Source organism: Canis lupus, chromosome 10, assembly GCF_003254725.2.
Source record: "Canis lupus dingo isolate Sandy chromosome 10, ASM325472v2, whole genome shotgun sequence".
Taxonomy (NCBI): Eukaryota; Metazoa; Chordata; class Mammalia; order Carnivora; family Canidae; genus Canis; species Canis lupus.
Genome location: NC_064252.1, coordinates 33,403,324 through 33,422,804, shown reverse-complemented (window position 1 = coordinate 33,422,804; position 19,481 = coordinate 33,403,324). Strand labels below are relative to the sequence as shown.

The 19,481-nt window shown below is 43.9% G+C and overlaps 1 long non-coding RNA gene across 2 annotated transcripts; it reads left to right on the top strand.

Moving 5' to 3' along the window:
• Window positions 1-269: 269 nt before the first annotated feature.
• LOC112669180 (uncharacterized) lies at window positions 270-16,736 on the top strand. 2 transcript variants are annotated; one of them, XR_007413512.1, is made up of 3 exons: window positions 270-449; window positions 12,071-12,169; window positions 13,075-16,736. It is a non-coding gene; the product is annotated as an uncharacterized LOC112669180 (long non-coding RNA). The 2 variants fall into 2 exon arrangements; XR_007413513.1 differs by lacking the exons at window positions 12,071-12,169; window positions 13,075-16,736 and adding an exon at window positions 3,730-3,951.
• The last annotated feature ends 2,745 nt before the right edge of the window (window positions 16,737-19,481 follow it).

Here is a 19,481-nt window from a genome sequence, read left to right as displayed (position 1 = left end):
ACATCGAGGTGGGATGCCCTGTGAGCTCTGAGGAAGAAGAGAATACCTCCTTGGGCAGGAGCAGAGAAGGCTTTGTTTCACCATGGCATGTGAGTGCTGAAGTATTCAGGCATGCATTCCCCCACATGTTTACCACGTTCAAATAATAGCAAACTGGCACAGAACAGCCGCTGGGTGTGCCAGGCACTGTTCTCAGCACTTTCCTGCTATAACTCACACAGTGATCTTTAACATGGGCCCTCTGATTATCTCCACTTTGCGAAAGCACATCTGAAGCCAAGCAGCCTGGCTCCAGAGCCCAAGCTCTTGACCTCAGTGCTATGTAGCCTCTGTGTACCAGACCCACCATTGCTGGAACAGTCTGCCTCTCCCACCTTGGCCCTCAGGAGCAGGGGACGTACTTTATCGATCTTCAGGTCCTCAGAGACCAGTACAGTTCCTGACATGAGGTGAGCCTTGGAAAAGAAAAGAGCTTCCTGGAGGTGCAGAACTGAACCTTTGCAGCCGGAGGCTGAGGTCCCCCTAGTAGATCTCATGGTAGGGACTGGCAGGTTGGAAGAGCAGGGAGCCCAGAGCAGAGGCTGGGCTTGGGGGGGAAGAGAAGACACAATCAGCTTGTTTGGTAAAGCCTTGCTTGTGGCTTTTTTTTCAGAGGCCAGGAATGAGGGCAGAGCTGGGATTTGGGAAGTGGAGGCCTGGAACCTTCATGACCCCATGCACATGCTGCTTCTACTCTGGGTGCAGACCTGCCCTCGGGTGCACTTTTGTGGCTCTGAGGGCAGAGTTTGGGCTTTAGATAATAATTGCATAGATTTGCTTAGTAAACACAGGGCAACCGTAGGATAATTACAGTTCTTACAGAGATGGGACTTGGTAATTACTTTCAGTGGCCCCAAAGTATTATTTAACACATATTCTGGTTTATAAGACAGAAATAATGATGAATTTGCTTGGTAATTACACAACACTTACCCACTACATATCCTGCCAGTAGCTGATACTTAGCCCATCATTAAGGGGCTAGCAGTTGCTTTGGTAAATAGTAAGTTCTTTTTATGATTGGTCTCCAGGCACATAAAGCATTATTAAAACACCATTAGTGACATTTCTCCAAAGAGTAAATACACAAGTCTGAGAGAGAAGTCAACTTTCCTTGAGCTAAATGCTTTATTTTTATATTTCTGACAGGAACAATAGAAAAGAATTAATTCTAACCTGAGCCTCTGCTCACTGTAGACATTCCCTTAATGAAACTGAGTTGATGAAGCAAATCCGACCCAGCTTAGGGGCTGGGAGGGGAGTCACCATTGCCTTCAATATGAAGATTGCTCTTTAAATCACCCAAATGGTTGTGCCGAGTGATGAGGAACCCCAGGTCTGGCACTGCAACCCCAGTGGTGGGCTGGGTCAGCACACTGAGAGCCAGGGAAACCACAGCCTTTTGATGCGTCCTGTTGGCACCATCCTCAAGGCTCCTCTTTGGAAGGGGCCTGAGAGGCTCGTAGGGTGCCTGGGACTTGGAAAGGGGGCACCCTTGTTCTCAGACCATTTGGGGTACACATGGAGAAAGAACATATGCACCCTGGGTATCAGACAAGGAAGATGCAAGTCCACGACTAGCCTCTTTGTCCTTGGAAAGGGCTGTTGGGAAAGACGCCTGACATACTTCATCTGAAAGGCAGTAATTTGGGGGGCTATGGCTCAGCAGTAACTGCCCTTGGCTCAGCCACTTGCATCAGAAGAAATCAACTCTCTGTAATCAATAGGGGGCTTAAACAGGGTGGTCAACCATTATGGCTGGTGGGCAGGATAGGGAGTGGGTCCTCTGGGGCAAACAGGGCCCTCATTACCATTCCATTCCAACCCATCCCATTTCTGGAGGGAACAATTCAACACCACGTATGAACTCAATTCCAGATCCTGACTGCCAAGGCAAGTGGCCAGTTCCAATGGTCTGTTTCTTCTGTAATGAACTCCAGGACTCTGACTTTGGCTTTGGAAGTGACTTCAGTTACCATGAAAGCCAGTGGGGAGTAGTTGGGAGAATCTTAGGGTTAAAGCCAGAAGACCCCGGTTCAGATCCTAGCTCGGCCCCTTGCTGGCTGAGCAATCTTTGGCAGGCACTTCTCTGAGCTTTGGTTTTAGTTTCTTTGGGTACAAAGCAATCTGCAAAGACTATAAACTCCATTAGGTCAGAAATCACACCTATTTTCTTCACCATTGAATTCCCTGGGCCCGGCCCCATGCTGAGCACTTTCTAAATCTATAACCAACATTTTTAATCAAGTAAGATTGGGGAAATGCATTATACAACAATTTACATGAATCTACCCATTTGCACTTAATGAAGAACAAAGAGAAAGAAATAAAAACAACTATTTAAGTAGTCCAGAAGATTCTACTTGACAATCCACTCAATGCACATGTGTCCCAAAATGATCTTAAAACCAAAGATGTGGAACGGCTCTTCTGTCTCTTTCTAGTTGTGAACAACTTGCTGCATTAAATGCATAAATGGTGTATTTTAATATTGCTCTTAGGGAATGGACTCCTGCTAAATAACAGGCAATATGTTACTGTCCCCAGCCACATAATTCACAAGTATTCCAGTATTCGGTTGAATCACAAAACCTTTTAAACTGTACTCTGTGGATGATTTATAGGAGTTTCCAGTGAAATTTTGATTACACCCAGTTTTTGCCTTAGACTTAACCTTGAAGTTTACCCCATAGCATTTGGATCATCTCACAGGGCTATTGTGAGTAAGCCAGCAATACAAGTATTGTGAACTAGAAACACCAGACAAAAATAGCTGTTATCCTGTTCTCTGCTCTCTTGGTATGGCTACTTTGCTCAGCCAATGTTAAGAGACTTGATTACAACCTACACCTCTTTGGTTTTCAGGCTTGCCATTTCTTGGCACCGGTATCACAATTTAACCCAACAAAAACTTGTCAAGTAATTATTAGGTGCTTGCAAAAGTGCTAGATACATAGGGTGGTATAAGAAAAATATAAGGCAGACAGCACTGACCACCAAGAGCTCAATAATTCACAAAGAGTATTTGGCTGACCCCAAATTATGGCAAATCTTGGCGTCCTATCTGAACCTGGAGGCAGCTACTAGGGAGCATGAGGCAGAGGGGCCCTCATACATACTGGCCCCTGTCTTTGTCACTAAGCCCCATTTCTTCCCTGTTCCAAACTATTAATTGTTGTAACTATTTTCCCCTGCTTCAAAGCTGCCTCATTTCTATTTGATTTCACTAGGTTTCAAACAAAGAAAGGAAATACAATGCAATTTCTAGCACTCATGTCCTACCTATATCTTACCCCATGCCTTCTTAACAAAGAAGGCCCTCTATCCCAGTGGGAGAAGCAGAGGAGGTACATATAATCTCATATTCAACTGTTAGAGTGCTATAGGGGCAAGAAAGGGGAATCTTATCTGGGATGAACTTGAGCTTGAGAAGCAAGCTATGGATTATGTATCTACTGATCTTTCCTCGTCCTACATGCATTCAACCCCATTCTCATAATAGAATCCTATTCTCCCCTGGGGAAAGACCTAAACTCTGGGAGTGAGCAAGGGACACAGGCCTAGACAAACAATAGGGATCACATCCCCTTGATTATAGTGATTAAGTTCATAAGTGAACATGAATGTGTCTCAAGGGGTCTAATCAGTCCCATCCTCAGGATAACTGGGAAAAATACAATCTCTTTCCAGGAAGGAGCTAATATGGTGACATAAAAGACTGGAGTCCATTCAGTGACTACCTGAAACTGGAGCCAATGTAAAAGAAAACAGAGTCTGGACCTGGAGAAACAGACAAAGACCAGATCCTGGAAAGATCATTTGAACCCCTGGATTCAGCTACACCTGTCTTTGAAGTCAAGTGGTTCTGAATTTTAAGTTACATTACTCATTAAATGTAGATTTTGGCTTTAAGGGAGTTGGACTGGGTTTCACTTAATTGTGGTGGAAAGAGTCCTACAAAATTTGTAGTCTTAAAATAGAGAGGCCATAGAGACATGGAGAATGACAGGAACAAAGACCTAGAGGAAGCAGGAGCATAGGCTTTGGGGCATCTCAGTCATATTCATCAAGAACCATACATAGAAGATAAATAAGGAGGAGTATATAATGAAAAATACTAAGTGATAGAAAGAGGCATTTGGACCTCCCTTGAACTTCTGAGAACTCAAATCCAGAGCCGAAAGTAGAAAAATACATACCTGGACCCAAAGGCATCTCATGAACTGGCTGGTCCAGTTACAGTCCTCATTCAGGGAAACCCCTTCCACATACCAGATGTTGCACATCTGTGGTTAGCACTGTTCCTTTAAAGAATAGCACAGATTCTTCCTCGGGCAAGCCACAATTTTCATTAGCTGTGGTCAGGAGGGAACCATGCTCCTTCAGACAAGTTTCAGCTGACAGACTGCTCTGGGGCACGTCTTTCAGGGAAGCTGATTCATCTTCTCTGTCGGCTGGCTGTGGGGGATGCACACCTGTGTCCTAGGATGACTTCAGAGAGAGGGGAGACAAAAGACCACGTTGGGCTCCAGCTGCCTCTGCAGACAGTCCTGCAGTGGAGCCATGCCCGGTGGGCAGGCCTCAGAGGGGCTGTTTATGTTCAGCTCCTGGGAACCCCCACTGGGGACTCTTCCTCTGAGTTCTGTTCCAGCCTACAGCTTGGGTCGGGGGAGACTGAGTGACATCTGGGCTTGATTTGATCCCCCACTTATCCACCTCTCAGCCATCCACATGCTACTCATTCTTCAACTATTGCAGAATGCAGGCTGTTCAAAGATGCTTTGATAGTGGAGCCCCAAACAGGGCTGGAGGGGCAGTCGCATCATGGCCACATTTAACTTAGAAGAATTCTGCTCGATGTGCTTGGTGAGAGGGCGAAAAGAGACCAAAAGAGAACAATGTATCACGGATGTGAGTGACTTGACCTTCTTCTATCCCACTCACAGGGCAGCTGCTCTGCAGTGACTTTGAGGGGGTCTATGTCATCTGTGGTCTCAGTATTCATAGACCGCTCATCACATAAAACCTTGCCTTGTTGAATATATTTGTCAAAATAAGCAGAGCCGGCTGCTGTAACGAACAATACTGAATCTTAGAGGCGTCACACAATAGAGGCGGATCGCTAACCCACTGTCACAGGGGACGGGTGTCTGGAGGTGTTCCTTAGTGACTGTTCTCTAAACAGTGATGCAAGGTCCAGCACCTTCCATCTGTGACATCCCCGTATTACACACTCCAGAAGGGGATGACAGCTGCTGCTGGTGGGACTCCCCAGAAGAAGGTTCTGAGATTGAGATTAGAATGCAGGATGTTTATCAGGGAAAGCTCCTGGGATCAACGCTTGTGGAAGGGAGACCAGGATGCAAGATTGGGCAGCGGGAGATGGTGAGCTGCAACCAAGAGGCTTCTGCGAACCCACTGAAAAATTCTGGAGCTGAGCGGCCTCTCAGAGCTGTTGTGAGTTGGGGCCAGATGGCTATGCTGTTAAATCTCTGTGTTATCAGTCAGTGAGTGCAGAGGAGGACCACCTTCCAGCAGCACTCCCAGCAACTGAGGAATTAAGTTGTCATTGCTAAAGGGAGAGCTGCGTAGTACATCGTAGCCACCACCATGAGAGGACTAGAGCAGAGGTCAGCAAACTTTTGGTAAATGGTTTTTTTCCCCAGAATTTTCCCCTTCCAATTTTGAAAACTTTAATTCCAGTATAGTTAACAGGCAGTGTTATATTAGTTTCAGGTGTACAATACAATGATTCAACACTTCCACACATCACCCAGTGCTCATCACAGCAAGTGCACCCCAGAATCCCCATCACCTGTTTCCCCCATCCCCCCACTTGCCTCCCGTCTGGTAACCAGCCGTTTGTTCTCTATACTTAAGAGTCTATTTCTTGGTTTCTCTTTTTCTCTTTCTTTCTCTTTATTGTTTCTTTTGTTAAATTCTACATACAAGTGAAATCATATGGTATTTGTCTTTCTCTGACTTATTTCACTTAGTATTATACTCTCTAGTTCCATGTGTGTCATTGAAAATGGCAAGATTTCATTTCTTTTTTGGCTGAATGGTATTCAGGTATATACACCACATCTTCTTTATCCATTTGTCTACTGACAGACACTTGGGCTGCTTCCATAATTCGGCTGTGGGAAATAATGCTGCTATAAACATAGGAAAGCATGTATCCCTCTGAATTAGTGTTTTTGTATTTGGGGGTAAATACCTAGTGGCATGGTTATTGGGTCATAGGGTGGTTTTATTCTTAACTTTTTGAGGAATCTCCATACTGTATCCACAGTGGCTGCACCAGCTTGCACTCCCACCTACAGTGCAAAAGGGCTCCTTTTTCTCCACACCCTTGTTAATACTTGTCATTTCTTGTGTTTTTTATTTTAGGCATTTTGACAGGTGTGCCATGATATCTCATTGTAGTTTTCATTTGCAATTGTCTGATGATGGCTGATTGGGAGCCTCTTTTCATGTGTCTGTTGGCCATCTGGATGTCTTCTTTGGAGAAATGTCTGTTCATTTCCTCTGCTCATTTTTTATCTGGATTTTTTGGGTTTGAGGTGTTGATGTGTATACGTTTTTTATATATTTTGGATACTAACTCTTTATCAGCTATATCATTTGCAACTATCACCTCCCATTCAGTAGGTTGCCTTTTAATTTTGTTGATTGTTTCCTTCACTGTACAGAAGATTTTTATTTTAGTGTTGTCTCAATAGTTTATTTTTGGTTTTATTTCCCTTGCCTCTGGAGACATATCTAGAAAAATGTTGCTATGGTCAATGGCAGAGACCATACTGCCTATGTTCTCTTCTAGGATTTTTATGGTTTCAAGTTTCATATTTAGGTGTTTAAATCATTTTGAATGTATTTTTGTGTATGGTTTAAGAAAGTGGTCCATTTTCATTCCTTTTCATGTGGCTGACCAGCTTTCCCAACACCATTTGTTGAAGAGACTTTTTCCCATTGGATATTCTTCCTTTTGGTATTTTAGGTTTTGCTGGCCATGTGGTCTCTATCACAACTACTTGTGTCTGCTGTTATAGCATGAAAGCAGCCAGAGGCAATGTGTAAACAAATGAGTGTGGCTATGTTTCAATAAAACTTTATTTACAAAAACAGGCAGCAGTCCAGATTGGCTCTGGGCCATAGTCTGCCAACGTCTAGGCTAGAGAACTACAGAAGTATGTAAGATCCAGCCCTTGTGATGGCATAGATCACTCTGTCCATATTCCATTGGCCAGAGCTCAGTCACGTGGCCCAATTTAACTGCAGAATGCTAGGAAATGGAGTCTTTCTGTGAGTCCCAGAAGAAAAGCAATGGAATTTGTGAGCATCCAGCCAGACTTTGCCACAGTGTGACGCTTATGTTGAAAGCCATTTTTTAAACATGATACAGTCCTAAAATATATTATATAGTTCTACATATCTATTACTAAGTAAAGTAGTATATGCTTAACTTCAAAGGAGACTTGGAAGATTTTCAAGAGTATTTTTCACAGTGTGTGAATTTTGTTCCATGCATTGACTTTGGAACCTAATCTCCATGTGAACTATGACTCCACATCAAGTGAAATCGTGAAGAGCAAAAGAGAGAGGAATCAGTCCTGGGTTTAGAGCTTAGAGCTGCTGTTAACCAGCCTCATTTCCTTCTTGATCCTCAGTGTCTCCTTTTCTAAAATGAGATGCTAATAGTGCCCACTCCATGTGGTTTTGGGGAGAATGAAAGTGATACAGTATAACTAAAGCACTTGGCACCCAGCACATAATAAGCACTCAACAAGTAGCAAAGACTGTCAATTCTTTATAGTCTATATACATAGCATAGGTGATCTAAGCCTGCTGGGGTGACCAGATGCCAGTTTCTGCATCTTTCCAAACCTCAATTACAGCCATAAAATAATCAGTTCCCTCAGCATGCAGGGTTGGGATGAGAATTTCTGTGACTCTTATAATTAAAAATAAATAGAAAATGGCAGTAATACTTACCTGACAGGGTTGTTGGGAAGATAAAGTTTATGTCAATAAAAATGCATGGAGGGCAGAAATATGCCAGGCAATTAGTAGGTTCTGGGGAAACAAACATGCTTAAGACATTTTGTTGGTTATCTACTGCCCCAGAGCTCAGTGATTTAAAACAACAGTTTTAGTGCCACAATTATGTGGGTTGATACTACTGTATCGCTAGTTCTTCGACTAGTTTCACTTGGACTCACTTACACAGCTGCAGTTACCTGGTGGCTTGGCTGTGCATTGTGCTCAGCAGAGACAACTGGAAGACTGTGTTCCATGAGCATGATCCTCTGCTGACACCACGATTGTTGACATCCCATTGGCCACATCAAGTCACATGGCATCAGGATGGAAGGGAAACACACCAAGGCATGGATACCAGGAGGAGGAATTCATCTGGGGCCATTATTGTAGCAATTTACCACAAATATTTTATACACTCTTAAGAAAGCTGCCACGAGGGACCCCTGAGTGGCTCACTCAATTAAGCGTCTGCCATCAGCTCAGGTTATGATGCCAGTGTCCTAGGACTGAGCCCCACATTGGCCTCCCTGCTTAGCAAGGAGTCTGCTTCTCTCTCTGCCCCTTCCCACTGCTCATGATCTCTCTCTCTCTCTCTCAAATAAATAAATAAAATCTTTAGAAAAAAAAGAGAGAGCTGCTACAAAGTGTCCATCTTTTTAAAATTATAATTATCTTTATTTTTTTAACATGATATATCCATTTTGCCACACTAGACTCATTGCTTTCCACCTTCCCTGATAGCCCCCAAGGAAGCATTGATAAAAGAACCATCTGGTGAGCTTGCATAAAATTGCCTAAGTCTGATTTTCCATCCAGAACATCAGGCATTATAACATCCATCTCACCATCAAATCACTCCCATTCAGATCCCACTGGCCAGAACCCAATCACATGGCCCCACTATAACTGCAAAGGAGGCTGGGTAATATGGTCTTCCTGGACTGAGAAATGGCTCAGCTCTCACAGAGATTCTTGATTGGTGTTATTTATGTCTTCACAGGGTCCCTCACACTCTGGGAAGTTCACAGTGGGGTCTTCCTTTACCTACTGGCATGTCTTGGCTGACAGTGTAGCAACTAGGGGGAGATGGTAGGATCTGTGGAGGTGGGACCATTGTTCAGGCCTAGAGTAGAATGAGTTCAGGAATACCCAGACATTATACCTTGGTTCTGAAGTCCTGGACATGAACCCCTCAAACAGACACTGAGTGGTACAGCCCTGTAGAGTTTGTCTCTACTTACCTTCTGGGAAAACAATGTAGAGAGAAAATTGGCCTTGCTGTTTTCCTCGAAGTTAGTATTTCATGGGTGGTTCTGCCTCAACACCAGGAATCAATTAGGACTTATCTCCTCCTACCATACAAAGGACAAGGCCTCTTAGGTTTGGGGACGTAGACCTAGGGATCTAGGTCTCCATCCCACATGGAGTCTCCCCTCCTCCTGCCTTCTACTTCTCTTGTCTCTCCTTGGTTCTACAGTTCTCTCTTTTTTAAGCCATTCCCTGTACAGTATCTCTGCTCTGCTTTCTCCTAGACATGACAACGCCCCCCCCCCCTTAAAGAATGGGGGGTGAGTGTCTCACATAGTGATAGAATTGAGGGATATGAAGGAAGTCTTATGAATAAGACTCAGGGGACAGATGAAAAGATATTTAATTCAACAGAATTTGATAACGTAGGGCTCTTGATCCTGTTTCCTTGATGCACTACTCAAGGCCAGCTCCATAATTTGCAGGCCCCAGTGTAAAATAAAAATTTGGGATCCTGTTCAAAATGCAGGAAGAAAAGTGCCATCAAAGATACTAATGCATTTTTCTCTTCTTCCACAGAGTGTCTCTTACGACTTTTCATGGTATTTTTTTTTAAATAAATTTATTTATTTATTCATGATAGACACAGAGAGAGAGGCAGGCTCCATGCAGGGAGCCCAATGAGGGACCCGATCCCAGAACTCCAGGATCACGCCCTGGGCCGAAGGCAGACGTTCAACCACTGAGCCACCCAGGTGTCCCCCATGGTACTTTTAATTTGCTGTTTATTGTCATTCTAAGTAAAGAAAAATTAAAAATTTAAATTAGTAGCATGAGTTTTACCATTCACCTTTATACTGAGCAATGTCAGTTTTAAATGCAAATAGAAGAGCATTTAGCTCTTATGCAGAATCACCAAAAGTGCACAAGTCTTGTTTCATGGCTCTTACATGCATACATATTTCATTTTTACCAGAGCAGTAGAAATGCTGCACCAAACTAACTCAGTTGTTTTCATTTCTTAATTCACCAACATTCTACCCAAAATAATGAGTAAGGAAGGAACAAAAGGAAAAAGGAACTATGGGTTGTCTATGTTTCCCTTTCCTTCTATACCTACATTTTCAGCCTAAGTAAGGATACAGATGGGTTCCTTGTTTCTGCTTCTTAGAACACTATTACCTTCTTTCTGTGTTCTAAGAAAATTGTTTTAAATGGAGGTATGGCTTCTTGAGGTTGTCAGTAGCCCCACTTGGCCAATCATAGATGTAATATATCTACCTTATACTCACTTTGAGTCTCACTGAACTCCTTCACGTCATGAATCTACTAAAATCTGTGTCGGGGACATGACAACTACTATATGTGAATGGGCGGCAAGGAATGGCAGACATACATAGTGCGTGTCCTTCTACTTGCACACATGCTCAGTTGTCCAATCCAACTTCACTTTATTATGAAGAATTTCAAGATGGCAATAGCAGAGCATTAAACAAAGCACAGGGCCCATCCTTCTGAGCAAAGAGCCCTGCACATGCCCACGAAGCTGAAATAGGCAGCATTTGGAATTTTCACCAGCCCCTCCAGCTAAATGCATCCCAAACTGATGTCTTGATCTACACACTACAACTATCATCAAATATTCTCATCTTCTCCTCCCTAACTCAGTAAATGGTTCCACTGTCCACTGTTGGGCTAAAGTCACACACCTGGTAGACACCTCCTTCTCCCTCTCCCCCAACCCCACCCCTCTACCACATCCAATCCACTGCCAAATCCTGTTGCTTTTCACCTCCAAAATACTTGCCCAATCTGTCCATTTGTAGTTATCTCTGCTAGTCCTAGTGTAAACCACCATAAACCCTTGTCTGAACAACTGCAGTCACCTTTTAATTGGTCTCCCTCCTTCCATTCCTGCCCCTCATCCACATGGATCTCAGAGTGATCAACCTAAAATGTGAAAACTCCACTCAACCCTTGCTACTGAAATCCCTTCATTAACTGGCCCTTCTGACCCTTCAGATCTGAGCTCAAATGTTCCTTCCTCAGAAAGGCCTTCCTGTGCCCCCAAAACAAAGTAGTCCAGCCCCACATACCTCCCCCAATCTTCTCTCTCAGAGAGCCTATTCTTTCCCTTTGCCACGCTTATTACAATTTGAAACTATTTATTTGTGGCTGTTTCTTGAACCAGCATATAAACCGAAGGAGGACAAAGACTGTTTCATTCACCACCTATATACCCAGCAACTACCATAGTGCTTGGTCCTTGGTGGGTGCTCAAACTTTTTTAAGGGATGAATGAATGGATTCATGAGGTGAAGGAGAAGGAAGAGTCTAGGCTAACTCCCAGGTCTCTGGCTAAAGAGGACAGGGAGCCAGTGGTGGCAGACAGAAGAAGGAGCAGTTCTAAGGGGAAAATAATTAACTTGGAAAGAGAATGATATAGGTGAAATTGCTTTATAAGCTACAGATATTATAAATGTGCAATGATAAGTAACAGAAGCCAACTCTAGTTGGTGTAAAGTAAGGTGAGTGCACTTTAAGAGCAAATAGGATACTAGAAATAATTATGCTTGGATAATAGGCATAAAACAAGACTGGCCAACCAATAGGACATATGGTCATTCTAAGAATAGATTATAAAGACATAAAGACATGAGGCTATGTCACGGGGCCCAAGAGCAGGGCCCACCACTGCCCTGCTTTGGCCAAGTGCTAACCCCTTGGTTCTCTCTTCTAGGACCAGGGTGCAGAAGACCACTTCACAGACATGGTTTGCAGGTAGTACATGAAGCTGGGCAGATATTCATCTAAAAGAAATCAATCACAAGATACTAAGGTATTCTAACTCAGCTGCTGACAAGTCCTGACAATGCATCAAATTAAGTGGTGGTCAAATGTTTTCAAGGGAAAGGTAGTCAGGGAAGAATTCCTAGAAGAGGCAATCCTTGATTGTCAGACTTTGCACAGAGGCAGAGGAATGGAAAAGTGTTTCAGGAGAAAGGAACAGCATGAAAAAAGGCCAGGTGGCAGGAAAAATGAAGTTAAATTGGTCATTCTCATTTGTCCTTTGATTTTCCCCCACCACCACAACCATTTAGGTCATAGTTACTTATTGTGAAGTCATTTTTCTGGTAACACTTTGTTTGAGGATATAAAACCTTGCTCCCCATCATCATCCTGCTCTGTGTGGGTAAGCAGCTGACTGTAACTGGCTTCGTCTGTGGGGTCCAGGGTACTGGGCCTGGGACTGATGAATTAATGAAGCCATTTTATGAGAAGCTGATGAGACCATTTACAAAGATGTCTATAACAGAGTTTTTCCAATCATGCACTAGTAGATCAACCAGTTCCTTTTTTTTTTTTTTTTAGTAATATAAAATATAGTAGAGAGAACCTATCAGAATTAATTGCAAAAGTAAGGGTAAATACTGCTCTGTAAAACTTTTGTTTCAGTCACATTTACATGGGTGTGTGGATCATGGTCAAAAATATTTAAGAACATTCCCTAAGTCAGAGTCTTTTTATTAACATCTACTCCCAAGGAAATGGCTTTGGGAGAAAAGTAAGCTGGAGGTCTATGATGGCAACTGGATGCTTTCCTAAAATTGGAAAAGCAGATAGAAGAGAATCCTCCAGCTTTTGGATGTTGCATTCTAAAAAGGAGCCAGAGATGTATGTCATGCTAAATTATAAAGTGCTTCTCTTACCTTCCTTTCCTTCTCATTCCTACCCTCCTTCTAGCCATTAATAGATCCATCCATATGGAGCAGACACAACAGAGACAGCACGGGCTGCTGGGCGGTACTGACGCATGGAGCGGACAAGAATTTGCTTCTCATCAACCTCAACTGTGGATTCCTCTGATGGGCTATTCTTGGAGATGCCTTAACAGTGACTTTAACTGTCTCTCTAAGATACGAAATGACCAAACCTCCCTCCCATCCGTAAACAGATTAGCCCTAATCTTCAAACAGCCACGCTAAGCATTCGGGTTCACCAGGTAGCTCAGGGGAAGCCAGCCCCTGATAAGCAAGCTAAGCAAATTCCCAGGGTTTCAGCTCTCCAGTCAAGATCCTAAAAGCCAATGGACTCTGCTATATTCTTCTCCACCCATGGAGCACTGTGGCTCGGGTCACCGCACAGGCCACTGAACCAATGCCCAGTTGGCCCGTGAGCCACGCCTTGATCACTTCACTGTGGGAGGTCAGTTTCCTTTTTCCCTAAGAATCCAACATTGAATTTCCCAGTCCGTCTTTTCTCATTACATAAGCCAGCTGTTTCCTGCAACCGCCTGCTGGGATGAGAGCACTGGGCCGGGAGATCTGGCCCCCGGACTGGTCTCCAGCACTCTCCAGCCACAGACTGGCCTCTTGGAGATCCACTTCTTCATCTGCAAAATGGGAGTGCCCTCCCTGGCCTTCCTACGGGGCTGTGGCGACGACCCAGTGACATGATTGCCACGCTGCTCCCCTCCGTGAGCATAGGGTGGTGGTGGTATGTTACAGGGCACAGCTCGTGGCTGCAGCCTGGGGGTGCCCGGGTGGGGGTGCCCGGGTGGGGGTGAGAGAGGCCGAGCTGGTGCTCACACCAAGTGCTGACCCAGTGATACGTCCATTGTCCTTGGCCCTTGGCCCACCCACAACTTTCTCAGCAATCTCGCCGCTGCCGCACCTTAAAACCACCCAGCAAGAAGAGGGGAAACTATTTCTCTCCGTGAAGCCCTCAGGTCCTCCCTCCGAAACCAGAGCTTTGGGGAGAGCAGGCAAGTGAGCGGTGACTCAGTGTTTAGTCTATGGCGTTCCGGGTGCACACGGCCTCCGGCGGCTGCAGCCGAACCCCCGCGGCTCGGAGGAATCTGTGTGGGCACCAAGTGCACTCGCGGGGCAGACGAGCCCAGGGCAGCAGAGGCTGAGGAGACGCACTGGTCCAGAAAGAGGGAGGACAGAAAGGTTTCAAAGGCAGCCCTGAGTGGGCAAGCTGGGGTCAGGCAGGGATGGGCTGGGGTCACCCGGATGGCCATCCAGGCGGAGGCTTCTGGAGCCAATGAGGCGGTTTGGTGGTCAGAGAGCTGCTTTCCCCAACGGCTCCCTGGCTGCGAGTGTAAACAGCGAGCAGGCTCGTCAGGGCCTTGTGCGTGACTGAAGCAGAGGAAGCGGGGCTGGCCCACCTCACGCTTCTGGTCAGACCCCCCACCTCGAGCCCTGGGAGCAGCCAGGGATGATGCCCCCACATCTCAGCCGCTCAGACGTGGAAAATATAACATGGGAAACATCTGCTCCTCTTCATGGGAGTAAAGTGGCCTCTGTGTGCGCTGCTGTTTCCTCCTTGGGCCTCCTCTCTCCCTTCTCTCTTTCTTCCTGACTTTTGTAAACATAAAATGCGGTGCCACGGCCTGGCCTGCAAACCAAATCCCAAAGATATCTGGGTGGGTTGGACCTGAGGGTCATTTGCTACCACGAAGCCCCGCCTGCCAGGGGGAGACATGTCTGTGAAGAGGGGGAGGGAAGGCCCAGGAGACAGGGAGCACGTCGGAGGTGTGAAAGGAATCCCTGGAATGGGGGACAAGCTAGACTCGCACCTTGGAGATGTCACCACCTTCTCAGCCCATGTGCTTAGTGAGAGCTGAGGAAGCTTTGCTTTGTCCCGTCCTTACACGGAAACCCCCTCGGCCCCAGGCCATGCCTTCCACCTGCACCTTATTTCATCCAAAGCTTACTGCCAGGACTCAGCAAGTCATAAATAACAGTAAAATACAGAATATCCACTGGATGTTAAATAGTTCAATAAATCAGGCTAACTAGACTCCTTCCTGCTCTCACTGAAGGGACCAGTCACAGCAAAAGCAGCTGTTCCCTGCTGGCCACTAGCCACTCACGCCATGCATCTGGACCAATAATCAGATCAAATGTGAGCGCCCATAATTATTTCCTTCTAATGTGATTGCAAAAAGTCCAGCTACTCTCTTGGGCTTGGCCTTTTATCACCCAGCCTCCCATTTCCGAGTCATGGGAGACCAGACATGCTCCTACTGATGACAGGAGTGTCTTCTGAGGAGTGTCCTGCTGACTCAGAGACTGAAATGTGAAAAGAGAGTGGTGACCTGAACAAAGAGGTCACTTGCTTACTCATCTAGATGTGGGGTGCTATGACCAGGGATAAAGTAGTCTTTGTGTCATAGCAAGACGGAAGATGCTCAGTCCCCTTCCTTCATTTTATCACGGCCTGTAGTTTAGGTTTTATCTGTATTTTATATGTATCACTATAAGATAAGCTCCCTGAGGGCAGAGACCTTGACTTCTAGGGTTGATTGCTCACTGCTGTGTTCCAGTATCCAGGACATGCCTGACACATAGTAGGTGTTCAGTGACTATTCATTCAATGGAAGAATGATTGAATGAATCTCTCTGATCAGATTGGATCATGAATGACATGTGAAATGTCTAACTGTACCCACACACACATGCACGCATGCACACCCACACTAGGGGTAGTGAGGTTTTCTGAGTATGATAATAATACTATTAATTCAGATAATAATGACTAAAAGTCAAGCTTTTCTGTGCCAGGGATTGTGCTAAGCATTTACAGGCATTGACTCAACCAATAATGTCTTATCCTAATTGTAAAGCTGATAGAACTTTCAAAGAGCTTAAGTGACTTGGCAAAGTCAAGACTTAGTTAAGAGCAGAGACAGGCCTTAAAGTCAGGTCCAGATGCCTATAAAGTCCCTGCTTCTTAACCATGATACTTGCTCAAAGTCATCATTTCAGAAAAACACAATTAGGTGATTATTATTTGACTTCTCATGGATATCTTATCTCCATCATTAAATTAGAACTTCCTCAAGTTAGGGACTAAATCGTATGTCTTTATTATGTTCCAAGCAAAACCTACTATGACCTGGACATAGTAGATGCACAATGTATGTCTATTCAATTAATTAATTATTATAACCATTGAGTATATAACAAAAGAGAAATAAACCACAGAAGATATTCAAAGAAAGAAAGAAATGGTAAGACAGTAATGTCAAAATGGCCTTACCTGGCTGGAAACCTCTGCTGGGTAGGGCGGAGTTTTATTCCTCTTTATATTTTCAGTTGTTTCACAAAATTCTTGGTATCATGTTTGATGCATGAATTAAGAAAAACTGGTTCACAACCTGGAGCCTCACAGAGTAATAGAATTGAATAGCCTTGAGGGGTGTTTTATCTAGACTTCTGAAGGCTTTGATGGATAAGTACCTAGGATAATGTCTAGCATACAAAAAATACTAAAAAACTCATTGAATAAATCAGAAATGGTCTCATAGTACTTGGCATGGTATCTGGCATTCAGTAACTAGTTACCAAAATGTATGATTAAATGATTTTTGCTGCTCTAATAAAAATAGTTTCCATTTACCTCGCCAGGCACATTTTTGCAGTTATTATCTCATTTAATCTTCACATCAACTCTATGGAGCAATAATAATTTAGGAAATTAAGGGAATGGCCTGGGAAAACAGACCTTCCCAATTCTTGTCTGGCCTTGCCAGATATCTTATCTGTAAGATAGGTAAGGAAGCTGAGGCTCAGAAAGATTAAGTAATTGCCTAAGGTCCCACAGATATAAGGGGTGGATATAGGAATTGAATTGTTTGACTCCTAAAGTTTAGCCATGATTCTTGTCAGCTCCTTCTGGCAGAGGCACTGTGTCCTGATATCATGATGGTCCTAGGAAACCCCTAAACCCTTTATCCTAGAAAGAACTTCAGGTACATGGCAGTGGGGTAGGTGGCACCCGGCCTTCTGACATCCCCAGTGTCCCACAGCCAGAATCCTCCATGCTCTCCTAACCTGGCAGTGACAACTTCAAAGCATGGGAAAGAACACAAAACGATTGAGGACTCTTGGTCCAATGAGGTGTCCAGTATCCAAGTTCTTTACTTTCATTATGCAATTCAGGTCTCTTGAAAGCATATGAAGTAGATACTGATTCTATTCCCATTTTATGGAGGAAGATACTGAGGCTTGGGGAGGTTGAGATACATGTCCAAGTTCACACAGCTGGTAAGGGGCAGAGCTGGGTTTGAACTCAGGTCAACTGGCTTCCCAAGCTCTTGACCACCATGACTGCCTTATTTACATTTACAGTATTTAGAAACTACCAGTTAAGATATTACTATTTTTTTAAGATATTACTATTGATATAATAATTACAATCGTGGCAACCATGTAGTTATTATTTTCAAGGCATTGTTCTGAAAGTGCATTCTTTATTTGATCCCTCTGCTAGTGCCAAGGAATGAGGACAGTAGCCATATTTTACTGACAAGAAACTGAGGCTAATGTAGGGAAGTAGCTGGTAGAACCAGGAACTGAACCCAGGCCTGGATAATTCTAACAGTTGAATAACTCCAGCCCCCTCCTGGTATCCACATCCTTACTCCTTAAACTTTCTGGCATTCCTATTTTGACTTTGCTCTTGCCCTTGAGGTTGTACTACACACCTCATCAGCTCTGTATGTACTATATTATGTTTTACTGGGGAACTACAGTCAGGACAATCATAGGGAAATACAAAGGCTTGATGTTGATCCCTCTACTCTCTACCCTCTACTGCACCTATCAGCCCTGGTTTTCTGCCTTTTTCCACACAATTATCAGGGCTACACTCTCACAAGGTCTTGAAAGTAGATGGTTGTTGGAAGGATGCTCCTGCTCTATGAGAGTATATCTGGTTAGAAAAAGTGTGATGTGGGGCATAGTTTCATTAACGAGCAGAATGGCTTCATCAAGGAGAATCTCTCTGAACATTCCCGTAACCAAACACTAAGCAACAGAAAGAAAAGTAAATATATGTGCAGATGCTAAGTGGAATCCCCTTTAATATGTAGGTTTAGGCCCTTTCAAATTATGTTATAAAAACCTATAAAAACCTGTTGGAAAATGAATAATTCAAAGAGATGCCTCTGGGTGTTTTCCAGAAATAAGCATGCTGTGTTGTTATCATTAGAATCAACATTGTCAGAGTGAGTCTTACACAGTAATTGAACTACCAAATGCTTCTGAGTATAACTTAAGCAATCAAGGAATGACGGTAACACCCCTTAACATCTGTATAAATTTATGGCGTGCAATATTTTTCCACATACATTGCATTGTTTTGTCCTTATCACAACCCATTGAGATCTATAGGATCTCTGTTTATTTTTTTAAAATTTTTAAAGATTTTACTTATTTATTTGAGAGAAAGAGCACACACAAGCTGCAGGGAGGGGCAGAGGGAGAAGGAAAAGCAGGCTTCCCACTGAGCAGGGAGCCTGATGTGGGGCTGGATCCCAGGACACTGGGTTCATTACCTGAACCAAAGGCAGATGCCTAACCACCCAGGTGCCCCAGGATTTTCATTTAGATAAAAAAAAAACTAAAGTTCAGATTTTAGGACTCCTGAATTCAAATCCACTGTTTTTTCTATTACTCTTAAATGTAGTAGTAGTAGTAATAATAATAATAATAGCAATAATGAAGGAAATTAAGGGAATGGTCTGAGAAAGGTGATATCACCCCCCACCTCCCTCACAGACACACACACACACAATTCTGTCTGGGTCTTGCCTGATATGTTGGCTTCTTGTATTTTACTAGGGATGGTGAAAAATAAGTTAAATAGATGTGATCCCTCCCTTCTGGATGATTATGTTTCAGTAAGGCAAAAGCGCTGCCCATCTAAAGAGTATACATTTATTCATTCATCAAATACAAGGACATATGGCTTTGCTGGAACACAAGAAGGTTTTGTGAAAATTATAGAAAAGTGCACCTCACCTTCTGAGGTGATGTGACCTCAGATAAAGGCACAACCACCAACCAGCACAGCCCTAGCCAGAATTTTAACCCCCTATTTGTCCCTCCAGCCTGACTCCTTTGTCCAGTGCACATATTTCACAACCAGAGGCAGAGACTCACACTCTAGAGGAGAAGACATCTATAAGTGGATCATTACAGTGATATAACCAATATCATAAGAGATTTGAAAAAGACACTACAGGAGTTAATTCCGCTCAGAATTTTACTCTAAACTATTGCTAAGGTTTGAGAGAGCCTGACTAGTGGTATCCTTTCCCTGCCTCTGAGCCAACTGAGAGATAAATTTTAGAAATAAGC